Below are 6,798 nucleotides of genomic sequence, written 5' to 3' on the forward strand. Positions count from 1 at the left end.
CTCAGCCCATTTCTTCATTGCTGCCTTTCCCCCTCTTCCACTCACCAATAGACCAACATGGTCGCCAGCAAACTTACATGCCTGCTCATGTGTTCCCTTTGAGTTTCAGTCTTGGAGGGGGAGTTTGTCCTGAAGGGACTTGATTGCTTGCCTTGATGGCTCCCTGGCAAACAACTTGCTTGTTCTTGTAGTAGCCAATCATATTGCCACTTTTGTTGTGGATTTTTTCTGCTGATCTTTCTTTGAAGATGTATCCTATTTCTCTAGCTGTTTCAGGCTGGTCTGCTTGTCCTTTCTAGTGGTAATGTCACCTGGAGGGGATATATTTAACTCCCCCAAACTAGATGCTTTATGGATATTAACACGGTTGTTGTTGTTAGGTGTCATCAAATAGATTCTGACTCTTAGTGACCCCCATGCACAGCAGAACAAAACACTGTCTGGTCCTGTGCCATCCTCATAATCATTGTTACATTTAAGTTCACTGTTGCTGCCACTCTATCAGTCCGTCTCTTTGGGGATCGTCCTTTTTCCACTGTCCCTCCACTTTACCAAGCATAATGTCCTTCTCCAGAGACTGGTCTCTCCTGATAACATGTCCAAAGTACAGATATTAGCTTACTGTATGTTTACTATGGTAATAATGATTTGAGCTGTACATTGAACAAGACCACTGACTGGAAAACTTGATTAGTCATCCATGTTACTGAGGTTGGGCACTGTGGTGTAGTGAATGATCTAATGTCTCTTGTAGCCATAGTCTGTAACTCTCACCAAACAACATTACTGCTCTGCTGGGTCTGGGTAAGAGAAAGTGGAAGAAGATACTGACAAGATGACAGGATGCAGCTGTGGATGTGAGCTGAGCTCATTGTCATTGTAAAAACTTGACACTCTAGCATGGATTTAAAATAAGCCATCTCAGAAGCACTAGGGGGAATCTCATCACCATCAAAGAAAAGGCAGGCTTGGAGCATGCCCTTTGGATACTAAGATCCCTTGCACATTGAACCTCCTCCACCCAGGGACAGACAGCTGTGACACCGGAGGAGGGGCAGAGGAGCAGCAGCAGCAGAACCAGGACCCAGAGCACCAGACAGAGCAGGGGGCTTTCCAGCCCACTGAGCAAGTACAGCCCAATGACTTTGGGCCAGAAGCTTGCTCATAGATGGGAGTGCCTCTAGGTACATAAGTGGGGGAACTAGGTTTGCTGACCCACAGAGGTGGAGCTGAGGGTCTTCAGGCTGAAGTTTCTGGTGGCGTGGTGGATCCTGTGGGCATTTATCAGCAGCTGGCTGGAACAACTGTGCCCTGAACGTTTTTGGATCCTGTTAACTTCCCTAAGAAATCCCATAACTGTGAATATGATGTCTGAATTCTGTGTGGCCGTTGCAAGGAATGATCAAATCCAATGGAGAAGCAGGGTGTTATGGGAGGAACTCTTGGTGCTGTATGCTTTTACAGGCACATTTAGTATTTCTCCAGGAACATTTTTTCTGACTGAAAACAAAGAGTTTGGTTACCCAAGGCCTCCGAGCTCATGGGCTGGGACAAACATGATGCAACATGCAGAGACACTGACATCTCTGGATGAACTGGGAAGCAATAGGACTCACCTGAAATTTCAATTGGCTTATCAAGGCAACATTTGTAATTTGGCCACCAAAATTTCCGAAAAGCTTTTAGTTTTTGATTCCCAAATCAATAGAATCCAGAGGAGAAGATTATCCCTATTTCCTGTGTTGGATAGCATTTCCAACTTTTGGCCAACATTCCAATGGATTTCTTAATTTTAACCCAAATTGATTTCTCCCTGCTTAGAGTAGAGTGGAGGAAAGGCAAACTAAGATGAGAAGTTGCTTTTAGTACATGTAGCCTTGAATGCTTTATTGTAGATTTGCCTGTAAAAGTTTTACTCTTTGAAACTCAAGAGAAGAATCTGGCAAAAGAGGAGGTGGACTTGTTGGCTGGCATCCATGCCAGAGTCTAAGCTTATACTTGTGGGTAGAACTGTTATTACTTCGATAAGAAGGAGACTTATCTTTGTTTCATTGGTGGTAGTGATGTGCCATGGAATTGGTTCCAACTTATAGACCCTATAGAGGGTTTCCGAGGCTGTAAATCTTTACGGGAGCAGAAAGTCTCATCTTTCTCCTGCGAAACAGTGGTAGTTTCGAGCTGTGAACTTTTGAGTTTAGCAGCCCAATTCATAACCACTACACTACCAGAAATAGAGATAAAGCCCAGGAATTGAGAACTGGAGAAATCAGTTTGAAACAAGTCTCCTCTTAACTTATATCAGAACCTGATGAATGAGGGAATCCCAACTCATCGGGCTTCCGAACGTCCTAACCTCCTGTTGAATGTTAAGGGCCTTTAAAGAAAAACCAAGGAGTCATGGCTACCCTTGTACTGAAGTGAATCCAGAACATCATAACCCTCGGAGATTAGAAGCCAATGGTAGGCTGACAGCTACAATGATACACCAGTAAGGGGCTCCTTTCTTGGCCATGGTGTATAGCTACTCACAAAGATTTGTCATTGTGGGCATACAGTTTTCCTGTCTTTGCTTTCTTCTCTTCCTCCACTCCACTTCTTTTCAGTCAAAAGCCAAAGAATAAAAGGCATTTGTGGAAGTATTAACTTAGGAAAATGTGACCACCGACTAGTGAATTTTTGGCATGGATGCTCGAGACACTATTGTGCCATTTGGTCCAGGACATGGTGGATAGTAATGGAAACTCAGGCCACTGCATGGCCACCAGCCTAAACGCTGGGTCTACCTAGCATGCAGATGCTATTGAATGATTGGGCCGTTGAAGACACAGTGAAGTAGCACATCTGCTTCCAAATATTAAGACACTACACTACATGTTCACTTTAGGAGGTGGTCTTGTCCCCACTGCTGGGCTCAATTATCTCAGGTTTGAATGTTAGGGACACTCCTGCACTGTAAGACGTGCATGTTAGGAAGGTAGCTGTCATTGGGATGCTGTTGGGCTCCACACTTGGTTTGAACCACAAGGTTGGTGGTTCAAGCTCACCAGTTACTCCTTGGAAACCCTATACAAGGTCACTATGGGTCGGAACTAGCACAAAAACAATGACAACAGATTTCTAGTAGGCTAAGCACTGGACTGAGAACCACAAGGTCTGCAGGTTGATGCCATCAGCTGCTCCAAGGGAGAAAGATGAGGTTTCTGCTCCTGCAAAGATTTAAAGCCTCAGAAACCTTATACAGGGTCACTATAAGCCAGCACTGACTCAACAGCACTTAATAACAACAACAATAGATTTTCCAAGTCTAGTGATTTTGAAGGAGGAAAATGTTGGGAAAATATTGTACGCTTACTTGTTCTTGGAGCAAAACTTCTGCCCTGAACTAGGAGTTTGTGGGAACATGTGGAGTAGTGATAACAGCTTTGGGTGAATGTTGGGCAACGGAAGTCTGGCTCACATAGCTGGGTGGCCCGGAGGCCTCAGGAGCATGAGACGCCAGCTTTCTCTGAAAGGCTCTTCTCCCAGGCTCCTTCCCATGCTGATGTGACCTTTGCTTTCAAAGGTATAGCTTCTCTACTTTTACAGATATGGCCTTGTTATGTGTCCTAAATATTTCAGGAGAATAAGGTGTGGAGTGAGAAAAACGGAAATGCTTTACTTTTTTCTGCTTGGACTCCTTTATCCCATTCCCATGCCTCCTACAGGACCATCTAGCATCATTTTCCTTGTATAATTTACCCTCATTACAAGCCAGTGGGGTGATATTATTAACCCCATCTTACAGATGAGGAAATCGAAGTGGTTAAGGAAGGGACTATTTCCCCAGGCCACACACCTAGCACCTGTAGAACCAGTATTCATCCTCAGGCTAACTTAAGTGCTAGAGCACTTTTTGGGGTCTCTCTGTATTATTGTTGATACTAAGATACGTGGTTTTCTTGCCCATCAATTCATTCATTCATCATACAAATATTTATTGATACATACTAAGTTCCTGGTGTGGCACTGTGGGTAAATGCACTGGACTGTAAAGTCAGTCTGAACCGCAAGGTTGGCAAATCAAGCTCACCAGCTGCTCCTAGAAACCCTATACAGGGTTGCTATGGGCCGGAACCGACTCGACGACACTTACCAACAACTACTAAGTTCCAGGCTGTGCTAAGTAATGAGTGCTTTGTGATGTCTTTAGTTTTGCTTTCCCGGCAGTACCTGGCCCAGAGTAACTGCTAAATAATTCTGTTCGGGTATGTGAATGACTCCATGGAAGGGCCAACATTGTGCTGGACGCATCTGCAAGTTTCCAGTCTCTTCCACAGGGCACACAGTCTTTAAACTCAACATCTAAAACTTGCTAGCTGTGTTTTGGACAATCTTTGAAGATTTTAGGATGGGATCCACACAGGGATTCACTTTCATGGAGGTTGAAGGACGGATGTGGGGACATTTAAGTTGATCCATTGATAAATTGTGTCCCAACTTATTCCCCAACAAGTTTTTCAGCTTATCTTCAACTACACCCATACCCAGCCCCCAGTCTTAAACACACACACATTCTCCTTTTGGGGTCTCAGTCAGCCTTGAAGGCCAGCTTCCACCTCCTGGAATTTCACTCATCCCTCCATATTCCCGGGGTGACAGACAACCAACGCCTGGGCAGGTCCACTGCAGAATCTGCAACAGGAACAGGTGCGCAGGGCCCTCCAGTAGGTGTCTGGTTTTTCAGGCATACTCGGTGGGCAGTCCCAGCAAGCAAATACACAGTGGAGTAGGCCACTGGCTCAGGTTCAAAGAACTAGAGGTTAGAGGACAACTCAGACTCGAGATCCAGATCCAGTGAGGAGACAGCGTCTTTCCTGCACACCTTTTCTGTTGGGAGCAGGCCATACCCCCAAGGAAACACCCTTTCAATTGATTGGCTGTTCATAGCCAATTATCACAGAGTTAACTATGCCTGCTCCTAGCCAATCATCATAGAGTTAACTATCAACTGCCAAACAGCCTGGAATCTGCTCAGTCAAGTTGACATAGAACCTTAACTATCACAAAGGGACATTGACTTATAAAGGAACTAAAAAATTTCTTGCCTTTCTTAAAACATGACCTGGATGCACCCATAGTTAAAGCAGTACACATTTTTTTTTTATTCTGGAGTCAATTCTACTTAAAAGTACTCTTTTTTCTTTTATATATAAAAAGCACACCTAGGTTGTGACATGTTGCTTGCGAGATCATATTTGAAGATCTTGAGTTACATTCTGGCCATATTTCAATCATGGCCTAATCACATCCTCAGCCATTTGAATTATTTAGCATCTTTTTGAGGTTACATTTTTTATTCCTAATTATATGACAAAGATATATACCATGAAATATTTATCATGTAATTATGATTAACATGTACAGTCTCCCCAAAGATGTGAATAATAATTTTAAATATTCTGTATTTAATTAAACTCTGGTGTACAGTGTTAGGTTGGCTTGGTTAAGCTGAGAACTACATTTCCCAACATTCCATTTCGGGTTGCTCAGGATCGCTTTCCCTATATGGTTCTGGGTTACAGGTGACCTAGAGAGGCACATGGTCAAACTGGGAAGACTAAGGAAGAGTGGAAGCCACTCTTGTCTCACTGTTAGGTGGGCTGATGGAGAGTTGCAGAGGTGGCTGATGGGCTCTAGCTTTTCTTTCTGACTTCTGGCCTTGCTGATCAAATGGCACCTCAGGTCCATCCTTAGTTGGTTGGCTGCAGACTCACAGAGCAAAGGCAGCTATTCTCCACCAGTAGTGAATTATTTTTAGGGGTTCAAATTTTGGTTGGACCAGAAATTTGTGATGTTAACCTCACCCAGGAGCGTTCCTTAATGCTGAGCTCACGGACCACCAGAGTGCTGCCTATGGGGTCACTTTTGTTTTCGTAACAGAGTTGATCCTTCTTTCCAATAGATTTGAAACTGTGTGTAAAATATCTAGCCCAGTGCCTGGCATATAATAAAAACTCAATACATGATTGTTGTTGTTATTAAGTGTGGTCAAGTTAGTTCTGATACATAGCAAACCTGTATGGGGTTTCCAAGGAGCAGCTGGTGAATTTAAACCACCAACCTTGCAGTTAGCAGTCTAAAGCTTATCCTACAGCACCACGCCAGGACTCCCAATACATGGTACTTAACTAATATTCTAGAAAGGTGTACTTCTAAGCGATTTCAGGTCCTGTTGGACCACCACACTAAAGTGAATATTGCAACAGCACGAGTCACATGAATATGTTGGTTTCCCAGTGAATATAAGGAGTCCTGGTATGGTGCTGTAGGATCAGCACTTGACTGTAGGATCAGCACTCTGTGGTTACAGAGTTGGTGGTTCAAACTCACCAGCCACTCTGTGGAAACCCTGTACAGGGTCGCTGTGGGTCAGAATTGGCTTGACGGCACTTAACAACCACAGCGCATATAAAGGCTATGTTTGGACTATACAATAGTCGATTCATGGCATTCACATTTTATGTAATAAACATTATGGAAAAGTCTGAAAAAAAAAGGTGACACAGAGACACAAATGTGCACATGCTGTTGGTAAGATGGCGCCAATACCTGTGGCCACAAGGTTGCCACACACCTTCCATTTGTAAAGCATGCATTACCTGCAAAGCACAATAAAATGAGGTATGCTTGTATCAAGCTTTTTCTTTTAAAGGTGATCTTTGACCAACAAAGTAAAAAATAAATACAGATTCCTATTAATTCCTTCCTCTCCCCTTTTTTTGGTCCGTAGGAGAGTTGTTCTATAATGTTAGACTCACA

This window comes from Chrysochloris asiatica, unplaced genomic scaffold (assembly GCF_000296735.1).
Source record: "Chrysochloris asiatica unplaced genomic scaffold, ChrAsi1.0 scaffold00105, whole genome shotgun sequence".
Taxonomy (NCBI): Eukaryota; Metazoa; Chordata; class Mammalia; order Afrosoricida; family Chrysochloridae; genus Chrysochloris; species Chrysochloris asiatica.